The sequence below is a fragment of the Callorhinus ursinus genome, unplaced genomic scaffold, assembly GCF_003265705.2.
Source record: "Callorhinus ursinus isolate GAN/ISIS: 27379988/994484 unplaced genomic scaffold, GSC_fseal_2.0 scaffold2, whole genome shotgun sequence".
NCBI lineage: Eukaryota > Metazoa > Chordata > Mammalia > Carnivora > Otariidae > Callorhinus > Callorhinus ursinus.
The window spans coordinates 38,873,520-38,890,673 of record NW_027397064.1 but is presented as its reverse complement, the minus strand read 5'-3'; the positions used below and the strand labels follow the sequence as shown (position 1 = coordinate 38,890,673).

At 31.8% G+C, this 17,154-nt stretch overlaps 1 long non-coding RNA gene across 3 annotated transcripts in view; it reads left to right on the top strand.

Moving 5' to 3' along the window:
• The window catches only part of LOC141374676 (uncharacterized), a 102,641-nt gene extending 92,895 nt beyond the window's left edge, over window positions 1–9,746 (top strand). Inside the window, exons 5-6 of one of the 3 annotated variants that reach the window (XR_012381761.1) lie at window positions 2,168–2,208; window positions 7,458–9,746. This is a non-coding gene — a long non-coding RNA (uncharacterized lncRNA). Of the gene's footprint in view, window positions 1–2,167; window positions 2,209–6,684; window positions 6,960–7,457 lie in introns of those variants that run through there. The other 2 variants (XR_012381760.1, XR_012381758.1) reach the window with 2 other exon arrangements.
• The last annotated feature ends 7,408 nt before the right edge of the window (window positions 9,747–17,154 follow it).

Genomic DNA, 17,154 nt, shown 5'->3' with positions numbered 1-17,154 from the left:
AGTACTATATAATGTCTAAACAGAAAATTTATTCAGATATGTTTGAAGAGTGCTATTATAGAGAAGTTTGTATCCCCCCCAAATTCATACATTGAAGTCCTGACCTCAGTGTAATGGTATTTGGATATGGGGCCTTCAGAAGGTGATTAGGATTAGATAAGATTATGAAAGTAGGTCCTTATAGTAGGATTAGAGTCCTTATAAGAACAGACACTTGAGATCTCTCTCTCTCTCTCCTCCCTGCCCCCCAGCGCATGCACCAAGGAAAGGCCATGTGAGCATATATTGAGAAGGCTGGCACCCTACTGTGAGACTTCCAACCTGCATAACTATGAGAAATAAATGGTTTTTGTTTAAGCCATCCAATCTATGCTCTTTTATTTTGACAGGTCAAACTGATAAATGCATGGTCTGGTTTATTGGATGGGTATTTGCAAATTAAGTTGTGCTGTGCATATTCTAAGGAATACTGTAATAGCAAGTTATTTATATGACTTATAAGTGCCTTAAAATATCAAAGGTAAATTCTTTAATCCATTTAGAAAGAGCATATGGGAGGATTTGGGGAAAATGGAAGATGATATGGCTAAACAAAATCTTTGTTATGCTTCTCATTGCTCATTTAAATAATGGTATTTACAGAAACAATGTTCTCATATTCTTTGTCTTGTATCAGGGTGAAAATATTTGCCTACAATTTAACTATTAAATTTTAAGCTGGAACAGGAAATAAGTGTTGGCGTTAATGTAGAGCATGAAATCATCCATAATACCTGGCTTGCTAAAATTTAACAGATCCTCCTAGTTCCAGTAAGACCCCTTGTCACACATCACTTGCCTGAGAAACCATGATAAAGATTTGTGATTATCCTGAAGGACCAATAAAGTCAGGAGCAAAGAAGGACAAAAGTTCATCTCTGAGCGTTGACCTCGTTGCTTTCTCCTTTCTTTCACAGCAAAGTTTAGAGTAATCTTTCATCCATCAGTATAGGGATTGCTGGCCACTCCCAGCAAATAAGCACACATTGGTTTTGAAGACTGTCAAAGATTCTATTAAAATGAAAGGAGAAATAGCATAAATGTTCTTCTAATGTGAAAGACATGTTTTAGAAACAATACACCAATGGAAGAATTATTGAAAATTCGAAGGTATTTTTATATAATTTTTTCTAAGTGTCTATATAACCCATAAAGAACTATTCAACTTGAACTTTTAGGGTCATTGGAAAGATATTGCCTAATATATTTCAAACACCTAATTATCTAACTCCTTCTAGTTGCTATTTGCTTTGATTAGTATACTTTATGGCATAATTCAGAATGACCATGTCCTGTTGTTATAAGAACTATATAAAAGGAATAGAAGCTCATGTGGGTTACTGCAGATAGCTGAATGTTTCTAGAGTAGCTAGAAAAGAAGATATGATAGCATATACCAGTTAGCTAACATTAGGCAGGGAAAGAATATGATGTTCAATTGACAGGAGCCCATATGACAGTGAATATTCCTCTATTTCCTGTCATGTATGTGACTTGCTTTTAAATTATTTTGTACTGATCCTAATTTATGGAAATCTTATTTATGTTGTTCCTATAATAATTATATAACAGGGTCATGGCTCTCAGATGCCAAAGATCTTTAGTTACAGCATGTGAGTAGGTACTATATCCTTCAACTTCAGTAGAAATTTTGATTTGGTAAATAAGAAGGATAATTCTGATTCTGGGGGACCAAATACAGAGCATTGGAGCATCATTCTATGAGATGGTGTTAAAAAAAAACAAACATATAACTGGTTGCATATGAAAGAAGCTTGAAGAATACAAATTCCCAGACCCATGTGCAAATGAAGGAAGCTCTGTAGCTTTTATTTTACTAGATAGAATAGAACAATTAAACTAAAAAGGAGTAACTTTTCAGGAGAATTTGAACCATGATTGTCATTAAAAATAATTATTTTGCTCACTGTCCTAAGATTATGATATTTTTAAAAAATCCTTACTTTTTTGTTGGTACTTCATTTTTGGTGGTAAAAAAATATATGGTAAGCATACCCTCTCCAGGAATTTAGCAATAATGGAAAAAAAAGAAGTAACTCTGAATGTTAAACCACAATATAAATATGCAAAAATTTATGTCAATATTTTTAATTTAATTTTTTTCCAGTATGAGACAGGACATCAATCAATTAAACAAACAAAAACAAGGTATGCAAACTTGCATTGAATATTTTTTATTTATTTTTATTTTTATTATTTTTTTAAAGCTTTTATTTATTTGAGAGAGAGAATGAGAGAGAGAGAGCACATGAAAGGGGGGAGGGTCAGAGGGAGAAGCAGACTCCCTGTTGAGCAGGGAGCCCGATGCAGGACTTGATCCTGGAACTCCAAGATCATTACCTGAGCCGAAGGCAGTCACTTAACCAACTGAGCCACCCAGGCGTCCCGCATTGAATATTTTTTAAACTCAGATAAAATTTCAGCAAAGGCAATAATATACTAATAGAAGTAATATAGTATTTAGAATCGTGTTTGATTAACTATGGAGCCATAGAAAAGTAAAAATTTCAAAACAGGTATTGGTAGAGCCAAACAATTCCTCAGGAAGAACAAAATACAATACAACCATATTCAAGATCTGCAGTTTCATATGCAAGAAATATTCTTGAGAACATTGATACATCAGTACATTTCTGTATAATTGCATTTACAATCCCAGAAAAATTCAAGTATTGTATTCTAGAGCTTTTTGTTTGTTTTTGTTTGTTTGATTTTTAAACTAACAATCAATCTGGCATAACCTGACCTCCCAGGAATGTAACACTTAGAGAAAGAATAAGTCAAGCTGACCTCATTATTCCAATAATTGGTAGCAGTATTTCTTATTGAAAACTAAGAAGTTGGCATTTGGGTGTATATCCCAGTCTCTGTGAGTTCATTTAAAGTAATTCTCCCATGGAATAATGGTCTCATTTTTGTTTTACCTAACAGGGGTAGTGAATACATGTCAGCAATGCCACTCTTTAAATTCCTTGGCACATTCACAGAGGCCAACCATGTCCCTGATGATTCTCTGAGTAGCTCTTGCATTAAAAATAATGGTTAATAATAATAATAATAATGTCATTATTTTCTCATTAATTTTCCTCCTATAAGAAAAAAAAGACAAGTTCAATTTTTGGAGCTTCTAATTTATCTTGATTCCATAGAAAGAAAAAAAGAATTACACAAAAGAGGAAAGGCAACAAAATCTACTTTTTTAATTTATTTTTCTTTTACTTATCATTTTATAGAAACCACAAGTGAGTTCATTTTTTATTACCAGAGAATCATAGTAATACATGTTTGTATTTTTTAGACAGGTATAAATAAGGAAAACATGAAGCAATCACCAATAATTCTATTTTTATAGATAAGTACTATGATATATAACTATTTCTGCATAACATGCATAATGTTGATTAACATGATGGCACTATATTTGAGAAGGAAAATAAAACTAATTATATAATCCCCTCACTTATTATTTTATTATCCTTACATGTAAACTTATAAATTTACTTCCATTATATAATTCTAAGTTAAAATAAAAAACATTTTAAGGATTGTGATACTTACAGTAGAAAGTCTTCTAATTAACTCTCACCTAACTGGATGGCTTAATGCTTTCAATGATCTAGAAGTAAGTATACAGACTGATGCTTTAACTGAATGTGGCTAATTGGCTACCCTCTAGTCTGCATATGTACTTAGATTTTGAGGAACTGAGTTAATCACATTTGTGTCCAAATTCATTATTCTGGTTATACATATTTTATACCTATATAACTTTATTTCAGATTAAAATTAATATTAACAAAAGTGATAAGTATGAAAGATGTATCTATGAGAATATTGTTGAATATTTGGAAATTAAGTAAATCAAATCATCAATAGAAAACTTCTATGTAATTATTGATAGGTAAGAATCTATAGAGAATTTATAAGACTTTTAAGAGTCCCAAGGTTTTAGTGAAAGTAGCTTTAGGACACTTTTAAATGTTTGGCATGAGATTTTGTAGTATATATAAGCATTATTTTTCTAAGAAAAAGAGAAAACAAAGCAAGAGTAGACTTTAGAGTTTCATATATAAAGAATTTGTAGGCAAAGAAAATGTCTTGGTCCTACACCTAGGAGTTTGTGAATAATTACATTATTTGTTAAGGTAGGGATGTCGAATTAACCTACTGATTACTGATCCAGATCATGTCAGACAAGAGAGCTTTGCATGTTGCCAAACTGTCCTCCAGAAAGTTTGAACAGATGCACCCTCTAGGAGCAGTACACATTGTTTCCCAATGCACTGCCAACTTCCAGTATTGGCATGGTTGAATATTTGTGGATTGAATAAGTAAAATTTATCTATCTGCTTTATTATGAATTTTGTTGATTTCTAACAAAACTTTGCATTAACATCTGTGCACAGGCAATCATATTTCTGACTTGCTTAAGCAGTTCCTCTACCAGTATTTTTTGTTATTTTGTAATATTTATATACTACTTATAAGTTCATTTTATATTAAGCCTTTACAATAAAATATTTAAGGAATATATAGTATATTATTTTTATAGCTTTATTGAAATATAATTGACATGTTACAATCTATAAGGTGTGCAATGTAATGATTTGATATATGTATATATTGCAAAATGATTACCACAATAATGTTAGTTAACATATCCTTCACCTCCCATAGCTGCAACTTTGTGTATGTGGGGTGAAAATTTTTATAATCTACTCTCTTAACAACTTTTAATGGTATGATATACTATTGTTAACTAGTCACTTGATCTTTTGAATGCCCTGTTGAATTTAGTTTGCCAGTTTTTTGTTGATAATTTTTGTATCTATATGCAATAGGAATACTGGTCTGTAGTTTCTTTTCCTGTAGTGTCCTTATCTAGTTTTGGTATCACAGTTTTGCTGGCCTCATAAAATGATTTTGGGAGTGTTCCTTCCTCTTCCATTTTTTAGAAGAGTTTGAAAAGGATTGGTGATAATTCTTCTTTTAAATGTCTGGCAGCATTCACAATTAAACAATCTGGTCCCTGGCATTTCTTTGTTTGGATGTTTTTGATTAGTGATTGATTCAATTTCATTAACATTATTGGCCTGCTCAAATTTTCTGTTTCTTCATGATTAAATCTTGATAGGTTGTATGTTTCTAGAAATTCATCCATTTCTTTTAGGTTATCCAATTTGTTACAGTAGTCTTATGTAGTCTTGTACTCTTATGATACAACATATTTCTGTAGTATCAGTTGTAAGGTCTTCTCTTTGGCTTAGAGTTTAATTTTATTCTATTTTTTTCTTGATTAGTCTAAGTTTGTCAATTTTGTTTATCTTTTCAAAGAGCCAACTCTTGCTTCTTTCATTTTTTTTCTATTGTTTTCCTCTTCCTGATCCCATGTATTTCTGTTCCAATCTTTATTATTTCCATTCTTCTGCTAACTTTGGGCTTAGTTTAATCTTTTTCTGATCCCTTGAGGTGTAAAATTACATTATTTGAGATCTCTATTTTTGGTAATGTAGGCATTTACTCCTATACATTTTTCCATAAAACTGTTTTTCCTATATCCCATAAGTTTTGGAAAGCTGCACTTTCATTTTTGTTTGTCTCAAGGTAGTTTCTGTTTCCCTTTAGATTTCTTCTTTGATCCACTGATTGTTAATATGTGTTTAATTTTCATGTTTTGTGAATTTTCTAGCTCTCTGTTATTGATTTCTAGTTTCATTCCATTGTGATCAGAAAAGATACTTAATACAATATTTATCTTCTTGAATTTATTGAGACTTATTTTGTGGCTTAACATACGACCTATACTAGAAAACATTTTGTGTGCACTTGAGAATGGAATTTCTGATACCATTGGATGGAATGTTCTATATATGTTTGAATCATTTGGTATGTACTGTTCAAATCTGCTCTTTCCTTATTGATTCTCTCTCTCTCTATTATTAGACAATGATCTTCATTCTCTCTTGTTACTATATATTGCTTAAAATCCTTTTGTCTCATATAGGTATAGAAACCCCTTCTTTCTTTTTGTTACCATTTGCTTCAAATACCTTTTTTCTATCCCTTCACTCTCAGTCTGTATGTGTCCTTAAAAGTGAGGAGAATTTCTTGTAGGCAGCATATAATTGATCTGTTTTTTTTTAATTCATTCAACTATTTTATCTTTTGATTGGAGAATTTAATCCATTTACATTTAAAGTAATTACTGAAAGATAATACTATTGCCATTTTGTTAATTATTTTCTGACTGTTTTGTGGGTACTTTGTTCTTTCTTTCCTCTCTTGCTTTCTCCTATTATGATTTGAAGGGTGTTTATAGCAAAATGCTTTGACTCCTTTATCATAATCTTTTGTGTATCTACTACAGGTTTTTCTTTTGTGATTGCCATGAGGCTTATATAAAATGTCTTACACTTGTAACATCCTACTTTAAGCTAACAACTGTACTTCAGTAGCATACAGAAGTTTTATACCTCAAAGAAAAAGAATGCTAGGGAAGGTGACTTTGATGCATTTACAATTACAGTGAGTTTTACACATTCATAAGTTTTTGTAATATTAATTAGTATCCTGAGGTCCTTCTCTCACTGACTACTCTTTCTCCCTCTCCTTTAACTTTTACAGATGGGTTTCCTTCAATCAATCTATTATATCTCATACTCAGGGGATACCAATATTGTTTGAGAAGCAGATACTTTTATATCCTTTCTTTTTTGTTTCCTATATGTGGTACTTCCTGTTAGAAATCTGTACTTTACCCATGTATTTAATTCTGTGTACACAGATTATATTTACTCAGAATATTACTGTGGCTATTACTTCAGGATTATTTAGCTGAAATAAGCACTTTACTTTTTAAGAAAATTCTTCTAAATTCTGTCCAAATTTACATGTATAGTATGCTGAAGTGAGAGAAAATAAAGGAAAGAACTCAAAAAAAATATTTTGAATAAATAATCAAGGTGAATTTCCCAAAATTAAAAATAGTGTACTCAATTTTCCCCTAGCTAAAGTAAAAATATATTCTTAAAAAGTTTTTTATTACATCTAAGGTAAATATTGCTCTAATTGCTATATTTAAAACTAAAATAAATTTCTACAATGTTACCACAAACATATGTTATCCAAATAGTTTTATAGAGAGAAACATTTTGAAAAAATCTATTAACTAGAATACTATTTAAGAGGAAAGAATGGAGAATATACTATCTTGAAATACACCAAAATGTTAATCTTCTAAATTTATCAACTATAAAATATAGTAAAAGGCAAATAAAGCTATATAGGGGTTACTGAAAAGGAATTTCAAGAGAAAGAGCCATGAAAACTTGAATCAACCATTTTTTTACTTTGTTTCAAATGCCAGAAATGATCGTGACTTTACTTGTCAATTTTAGGTCACTTGGAAGGACGTAACTGTGGAGTCATAAATTCCTGGAGTGAAACTGCTAAGAATGATTGAGTAACATGCTTCAAGTGAACTGGCACTTGTCCTAACAACTATCTATTCAAATATAGGAGAGAGTAAGCTAAAAGATTTTGTATTTATCTACTATTGTTTTTTACAAGCAACTTTCATGGTGCTATGTTTATCCAAATTTATGAAATCTAATACAACAATCTATATAGATAGTGTTCAAAATGTCCATGAGGACACCAGATATCACTGTATGGTGATAAATTTTGTATAAGACATAGAAAAGTAATATGGGCAATTGGCAGTTAGAATTAATCAACCATTTTTCCCAAGACTCCCCCCTTTTCTTTTATGTATTATTTCCAATATATATCAAAGAGGGGTAAAGATAAAGTGATATTGTATTACTTTTTGTTCTGGTAAAATTTTTACACATATCATCTATATCACATTTTTGACTTTGGAACTTTAAATTGTCCAAACTAACTACATAATAACTGCAATTCTTAAGATAAAAAATAGAAATTGAAAACACAATCAATTAAATTTTTAATACTTTCTAAATTATTTAGAACAATTAATATATAATAGGCAAAAAGCAACCCAAGCTCTCCCACTTACAGTGAAACAAACAACCCTGAATTTGCTAATTCAGCAAATGCAAATATTCTTGGGAAAGAATTTGTCATTTGCACTTCTGAATCAAATTCTTTTCCTCAGTTATCACCTCATAGAATTCAGGTTAATGTATCTAGTAGGTCACATATAAGTATATGTTCGAATGTCAGATAATCATACACTCTCTAGATACAACAATGTTTAGTGTAGAAGATGGCTAAGACATAAAAATGCAAATCACTAACTGAATAGTTGTATCACCACCTGGGCTTTGAGAAATACGTTAAGAGTCTAGAATGCAATTTATGTACTCAAGCTCAAGACAGCTACTAAACTAAAAATTAAACCACAGTGAAGAACAGCTAATGGAATCAGTGTTGCTTAAATAAGTGAGGAAGAATTCCTTTATTTTTCTTTTTTCCTTTTTTCTTCCTTTCTGTTTTTTGTTTGTTTGTTTGTTTTGGTTTTAGTTTTGGTAGGAGGTGTTTTGAGGAGAGTGAGAGAGCTGTCCTCAAATAGTCTCCTTTGTAAATTTTTAGATCTGTGTGGACCAGTGTTTAAAATGAGGACAGAGAGTTGACTATATAAACATAATTATTATCTCAATAATGGGAGAATAACAGATTTACCAATAAAAATTACCTGTCACATTTAATTTTTTCTATAAAGTTTCTTGAATTACACTCAGAGTTGCCTAAAGATCAGATTGCCTGCCTTGCCTTGGACAATGATGGGTAGTTACCCCTAATTGGGTATGTTCTAATACAGACTCAATGACCACGTGGCAAATGTGCTTCTGAAAAAATGAGAATTGGAACAGAGGTGGGACAACATAGATTTTATGCTATTTTATAAGCTCTGTATCCCTTAATGTTATATGGTTACCTGGGGATGCTTCTTACACTATATAATGTGCATTTTTTAACATATGACAGTTCTTTTAAGGAATAATTCTAATTCTAGATAATCTAGAAACAATAGGTGATGAATTCACACTTCCAATTTGTATTGCTTCTAAAAGATGCGCAGATATATGTTATGAATTCTTCATAATAAAGGAATGCATATTACTCATAGCAGTTACAGAGGTTGAAATTTCAAACCATAGTTGAGATAAAGTAACATTTTTGTGATGTAGAATCACAATGAGAGGCAATTAAAATGAGATGAAGTCTTAATAGCCTTAAACCTTAGAATTCAGAAGTCTGAACTAAAAGAAATTCTGATTTTTTTAATTTTAAAATTCAATAAAATTTTGTGGTAATTATCTTGAAATTACTAACATAAATTCTTTAAAAAGTTGAAGCAGTTACCATTGTGTTTTCAATTACTTTTGTTTATGTAATGCCATGGTGACACAATGCTAGCGATATGACTATTTTCTTTGAGATTTTTGTATTTGTGTCTAAGACCAAAAATCTGACCTGTCACATTTTATTTTCTCTGGAAAACTTTTAAATGCAATTTCCCAGTTTTCAGGAATTAATTTAATTTTGAGTTGTTTGGGATCCATAGTTTAAATTACATCAAATCAACAACATTTAATTAAAATGGATTATTTTTCTTTCTTTTTATTAAAGAACATCAAGATATTATAATCTACACACCAAATGCATCAAAACAAATAGTATGGTGTGAAAATAAATGTGATGTTGCTCAGGCAGTGTTAAGATTTTCAAATTCTGCTTGTGTGTGTGTGTGTTCTCTTAGTATTCATTATCTCTAATTATAGAAAGTTACCATATTTAGGGGGATATAGCAGATTTATACATTTCACTGGTTAATGTAGATTGGAATATTTCTGAACCAACTGAGATATAGGACAACTTCAACAGGCCTAATATATGTGTAATTGCTGCCTTTAAGAAGAAGAAAGAGAGAAAATGACTTAAAATTTTTGTGGAAATAATGATTAACATTTTTCAAATTTGTTGAAACACTCAGCAATCCTTTTGACCTTACTTTCTGCAAGCAACATTATATATATTCTTTGTTCAGAAAACATGGAATATATAACCCAAAATATATCAGTTATAGTCTAACCTGCTGGAAATATCAGAGAAAATTTAGCACCCAAGTGTACTTAAAAATCTATCTCAGTTATTTCCAATTTTAGGTTTCTCAAATTTACAGTGAGAAATATAATTGCTAATGGGAAATATAAATAACCCCAGATTTCCACATTGTTTCCCTGGGGGGGGAGGGGAAGGAAAATAAATTTACATAATTCAGTTTCATAGCTGACTACCAGGAAGTGAATAACTGATTCCATGTCTACAGTTGTTTTGTAAATTAGAAAATACTCACTGCCACTACTCCCTCAGCCCCATAAGAAGAGTGTGTTTCCTTGCCTTATCACTACTAGGCTTAAAGATAACACCAACATTCAACTGAATATAATGGAAATGTACAGACTCTTTCATTCAACAACAGTAGAATATACATGTTTCTCAAATTCAAATGGATCATTCACTAAGCCAAACCATATTTTGGCTCATAAAACACACCTTAAGAAATTTAAAAGAATAGACATTATAGAATGTCTATTCTCAGACCATAACAGAATTAAACTAAAAATCAAAAACAAAAAAAAAACTGGAAAATCCAAAAATATGTAATATTAAACAACATACTTCTAAGAATATGTGGGTCAAAGAAGAAATCTCAAGAGAAATTTTAAAATATTCTGAATGAAATTAAAACTACATGAAACAGTATATAGTTCATTTTCCTATATAATAGCAATGAACACATGGAATTCAAAATTAAAAACACAATACCATTTACATAAGCACCCCCTAAAATGAAACACTTAGGAAAACATTTAACAAAATATGTGTAAGATCTACATGAGGAAAAGTGCAAAACTGATTAAAGAAATAAAAAAAAAACTAAGCAAACGGAGAGATATTCAATATTCATGGAAAAGAAGACTCAATATTGACAATATGTCTATTCTCCCCAACTTGATCTATTCAATCAATCCCAGAAAATTATTTTGTAGATACCAATAAACTGATTTTAAAGTTTATATATAGAGGCAAAATACCCAGAATAGCCAACACTATTGAAGGAGAACAACAAAGTTGGAGGACTGATACTACCTGATTTCAAGAGACTTACCATAAATGTGGAGTAATAAAGACCATATGGTATTAGTGAAAAAAATAAATAAAAAGATCAATGAAACCAGAGAGCCCAGAAATATATCCACATAAATTAAGGCAACTGATTTTTGAAAAGGAGCAAAAGCAATGCAATGGGGCAAAGATAGCTTTACACATGTTGCTGAAACAGCTAAACATCCACATCAAAAAAAAAAATGAGAGAGTCAGAGAATCTAGACACAGACCTTCTCAAAATGGATCACAGAAGTGAATGTAAAAACACAAATTATAAAACTCCTAGAAGAGAATACTGAAGAATACCTATGTGACCTTGTATTAGCATACCATGACAAAAAGCACAAATTCATGAAAGAAATAACTGATAGGCTATAGTTCATTCAAATTAAAATTTCTGTTCTGCTAAAGACAATCTCAAGAGAATAAGGAAACAAGCCACAGCTTGGGAGAAAATATCTGTAAAAGACATATGATAAAGTAGTTATCCAAAATATATATAGAACTCTTAAAATTCACAAAAAGAAAACAAACAAACCAGTTTAAAAATGAGCCAAATATTTTAACAGACATTTCATCAAAGAAGTTATACAGATGGCAAGTAAGGACATGAAAAGATGGTCCACATTACAAGGCATCAGGGAAATGCAAATTAAAACAGCTATGATATACTACTATATATCTACCAGATTGGCCAAAATCAGGAACACTGACCACACCAAATGCTGACAATCATGTGGAGCACCAGAAACTCTCATTCACTACAGATAATGTAAAATGATATAGCTACTTCAGATATACAGATATACAGTTTGGCATTTTCTTATCAAAACTAAACATACTCTTACCATATGATCTTTGCTGTCTTTGGTATTTACCCAAAGGAATTTCAAACCTGTGTCCACACAAAAACTTGTCCATGGATGTTTAGACAGTTTTATTCATAAATGCCAAAACTTGGAAGCACCCAAGATGTCCATCAGCTGGTGAATGGATAAATAAACTATAGTACATCAAAACAATGAAATATTATTTAGCACTAAAAAGAAATGAACTATAAAGGCATGAAAAGATAGGTAGGAAACATAAATGCATATTACTAAGTGAAAGAAGTCAATTTGAAAAGGCAACATACAATACATTTACAATTATATGACATTATGGTTAAGTCAAAACTATAGAGACAATAAAAAGTACCGTGGTTGCTAGAGTTTGGAGGTGGGGAAAGATAAATAAGCAGATCACAGAGGATTCTTAGGGTGGTGAAGATACTCTGTATAATACCATAATGATGGATACCTGTTATTATCCTTTTGTGAAAACCCATAGAATATATACCACCGTCTGTGTAGGTTCATGAATTGTAACAAATGTCCTACACCATTGGGGGATTTGATAATGGGAGAAGCCATGCTTGTGTGGAGCAAGGGTAATGGGAAATCTCTGTACCTTCCCCTCAATTTTGGCTGTGATTCTAAAACTGCTCTAAAGATAGTGTTATGTTTTTATTTGAAGTAAGGAACGTGTGTTTAACAAACCTGTAGCATTGGGTAAGTTTTGTGGCTAAATATTAGAAGAGCAACTGGTTTATTTTGTCCCAAGGAAAATAAGAGACATGGGGAGAAAAACCCAAATTTTATCTGCAGTTTAGAGCCAAGTCCAGCTATGCCCAATTAGATTGAGTGACTCCAATCTAATTTAAATGTAGGTGAGCAAAAAATAAAGGTTTGCTGCTGTAAAGCAGTGAATTTCAAGTCTGTGTTTAAGCAGTAATAATCTACCAATCCCCTCCTGACATAAGAACTCAAATAAAAATTTTATTAAATATCTATAATATGGGGCACCTGGGTGGCTCAGTTGGTTAAGCGTCTGCCTTTAGCTCATGTCATGATACCGGGGTCCTGGGATCGAGTCCCATGTCGGGCTCCCTGCTCAGCGGGAAGTCTGCTTCTCCTTCTCCCTCTGCCACTCTCCCTACTTGTGCTCCCTCTCTCTTTCTCAAATAAATAAAAGCCTTTAAAAATATATCTATAATATACCAAGATTGTATTAGATAATGTGGACATAAAACTGTGTGCAAAACTCCTCTTGCCTGTGAGAAGACATTAATCAAGTTACTAATGATATCAAGTTAATATAACATTCATTATTAAAGTAGAACTTTTGTTAAGAGAATGACCAAAGAATTAGATTCCTTGATGCAGGTCATTTTCTTCTCAAACCAGTCAGTGTCTGAAGGTACTTGTCTCGATTCTTTTTTTCTGTAGACCTTTGATTTAGCAACCCTACTCTGAATTGAATGGTCTTTGGAGTGTTAAGAACTTACATCTGATTACAGTCAAATCTTGATGAACTAGTAGATATTACACACATGAAAATGATTTTTGCATAGCTGAGATTTCATGTGTGATGAGCAAATTTATAATTTACAACTGACGTGAGGCAGATCTTATTTTTAAGTACTTGAGTGGTTGTGATCTCAGTGTTCTTTTGGGGCCCATTAATATAATGTCCTAAATAAAAATACATAAATAAAAGTAAAAGGAGTGAAGATTAGCTAAATTTATATATGCTGATGATTGTAATCCTGTTTAATTGCTTATTTGTTTAGTGCTCTTTGTGTGGATTTTTGGGGTCTCAAAATGATATTTTTTAAGATTTTATTTATTTATTTATTTATTTGGTGTAGAGAGAGAGCGCAAGCACAAGAAGTGGGAGCGGCAGAGGGAGAGGGAGAAGACTCCCTGCTTAGCAGAGAGTCCCATGCAGGGCTCAGTTCTAGGAGATCATGACCTGAGCCACCCAGGCACCCCTCAAAATGATTTTTAATACTATAAATCCTAAAAAGAGAGAGAAGAATAAGCAAAAGTAATATATTTCCTATCGCAATGATGACAAACATTAGTAGATTTTGAAATGAGTAGCTTTTGTATAATAAATGCATTAAAAACGTATATAAAAGGGGCGCCTAGGTAGCACAGCTGGTTAAGCATCTGCCTTGGGCTCAGGTCATGATCCTGGGGTCCTGGGATCAAGCCCTGGATCGGGCTCCCTGCTCAGCGGGGAGCTTCTTCTTCTCCCTCTCCTGCTCCCCCTGCTTGTGCTCTCTTGCTCTGTCAAATCAATAAAATCTTTAAAAAAAATGTATATATAAAATTTTGTTGCATTTTTGTCTTCATTAATATATAGTATCTATTTCACAGTATATATCATATATATATAATCTATATCACTCATTCAAAATTTTTATATAGTGGGATGCCTGGGTGGCTCAGTCAGTTAACTGTCCACCTTTGGCTCAGGTCATGATCCCAGGGTCCTGGGATCAAATCACGCATCGGGCTCCCTGCTTCTCCCTCTGCCTGCTGCTCCCCCTGCTTGTGCTCTCTCTCTCTCACTTTATTAATAAATAAAATCTTAAAAAAAATTTATATAGTGACTCAAATGTAAAATTCAAATGTCCTTCCATTTCAAAGCTTTCATATTTCTTCTCAAATGTATTTTCTTTAATGTCTTTGTCCAGCTTTCATCAGCAATTCTGTCTATATGAATAGATGGCTGAAAATATCTCCTGACTATAAGCCTAAAATAATTTTAGGGAGTTATGATGGGGTTATAAGTAGGATATTCTTTACTTTTTAAAATAGTTTAAGAAAAGGAAAACCATAGTTTATACTTTATTTTAGATTTAAAAATTGTATAAGAAAATATTTATGTATAATGTTTAATGTATTAAATCATATAGTCAGCCATAAAACTTAAGTGAAAATAAGAATTACTCATTTAACAATTATCTCAACCCTCCCTAACCCCCCTGTTTTAATGCTTTTCTTTTACAGAAAGGATAATCAACATACTAATACATCAGTGTCATTTGCACAATTAAAGCCATCTCAAATTTCTAATCTATTACTTACCTTCATTATTTGTCATGTATTATACAGATTTACAAGCTGTCTTTTTATTACTAGTTTTGCATTATATCCTTAGCCATTAACAGTATTTCATAATGCTTTCTCACATTTAACATTAAATTATAAATCATTAAGTAAAGGCCACATTGAAACCCCTAAATTTCCATTTATCAATTAAGAATTACAAATGTAATATTTCAAAGAAGACAATTTTTAAAAGTAAGATAACCTTGGGGGAGTGGGGAAATCCAAGAAAATATGAAAAAAATATGAAATAAAAGTTTCTCAAAACTTTAAAAATTACATTAATTAATGTTGTAATCTCTTGAGTGGAGAGTTTATTTGATACCTGGATTCAAGTCGCTGACACCCTATTGATTAATTTTATTTTGTCAAAATACTTATGTCCTTAAGCTATAAAAATTTTTATATTGGTTAGTCTGAATTACTAACCAAAAACAGCTGCAGGGTAAAATGTTTAAACCAAAAGCAATATTGAGTTGCCTGTTGTTGATAAGTAATACTTTGCTGACCTATGGTATTATTAATGATTTTTTTTCCTGTTTGGTAAATAAAGCACAGGGACTAAGGATACTCACTGTCAAATAGTCCTTGGCTGCTGGAGGTCAACAGAAAAACGAGGTAGTCAAAGACATGCCACCAGCTTATGTGCCAGACTAGCAAGAATCCAGATTTAGGTTATGTTTATGTGACATTTATCTAATAAGGAAGGCCAAGCAGAATGATAAATGCTTTTCACTGTGTCTGTGCAGAAATGGGTTTATAAACAAGCACCTGCCATAAATCACAAAAACAGCTTTGTCAAAAGTAACTAGAGACTAAATGCATCTTTATAATTACTTGAGACATCTTGTGTCCTGCTTTCATATCTTCTACTGTGCTCTTAGATCAACTAGCTTATCCTGCTTCAAACATGAATTACTTTACTTTCCATTCCATTTAAAATGTGGGTTTATGGCCAGAATGTTTTTAGGGTACTTCCCTGACTATTTCATTAGTATTCATAATCTATTTGATATAATGGTTAGATACCCAATAATAAAATACCACAGATGAACCTACCATCTTTTCACAAAATTTTCTGTTCTTCCTTCCCCACTAAATATCAGTCTTTCCTTTAATACAGTATTTGATCTTTTCACATGTTTGTCCTAAGATAATGGCTTTCAGATTTGAAAAGAGAATGATTCAAAAAAATTAATGCTTTATTCAAGGCAGTGACAAAAAGGTTTTATTTGGAAGTTTTAACTATAGTAAGCTCTATATGAAAGAATAAAACAAATGAATACCTAATAATGAAAATGACACCAAAAGGGTCAAGATGTTTCTTTTGGAAAGTATGTTCTGTTGAAAAGTATTATATTGAGTCCTGGCAATTTTTCACTCCACAGTATTATCAACCATCAAAAAATGGCCTGAGTGCAAGAAAATACTCAGTTCACAATAGATAGTCACAGCATAAAGAATAAAAAATTAGAGAGGACAACAGCCTCTACATAAAAGCAGATTGAATTTGACTTCCTTTAAAAATGTACTTGTGTTTTCTCCTGTGGCTACAGTACTTAATTGATGCACAATTGCTCTAATAGTGTTCCTTCATATTGGTTTACAAAAGAGCTTTGCAGTAATCATAGAACAGAAAGTGCAGAGCTACACAATAAATGTCTTAGCACTTGGGTCAGCCCATTTAATTTCTCTTTCAAATCCAATTGTTCACCTGCTGTGCTTATTAAATACAAGCATACTGTCTGTATTTGAATGCACGGTCTGTGTCATTTTGGCACTGTCTACCAACTGACTTTGCCATTTCTAATGAGAGCTGCCTCTGTCGGAGCAAATCCTCAGAATTTAAATTAGGTATACTTTTCCACATTCATTTTTTACTTATTTAAATTACCATATAACTGATTTATAATCATGGCATTGCTACTGGCTAATCAACTTATTATTTTTATAGTAGCTTGAGGAACAACATACATTGCCAAAGGGAACATTTTAAATT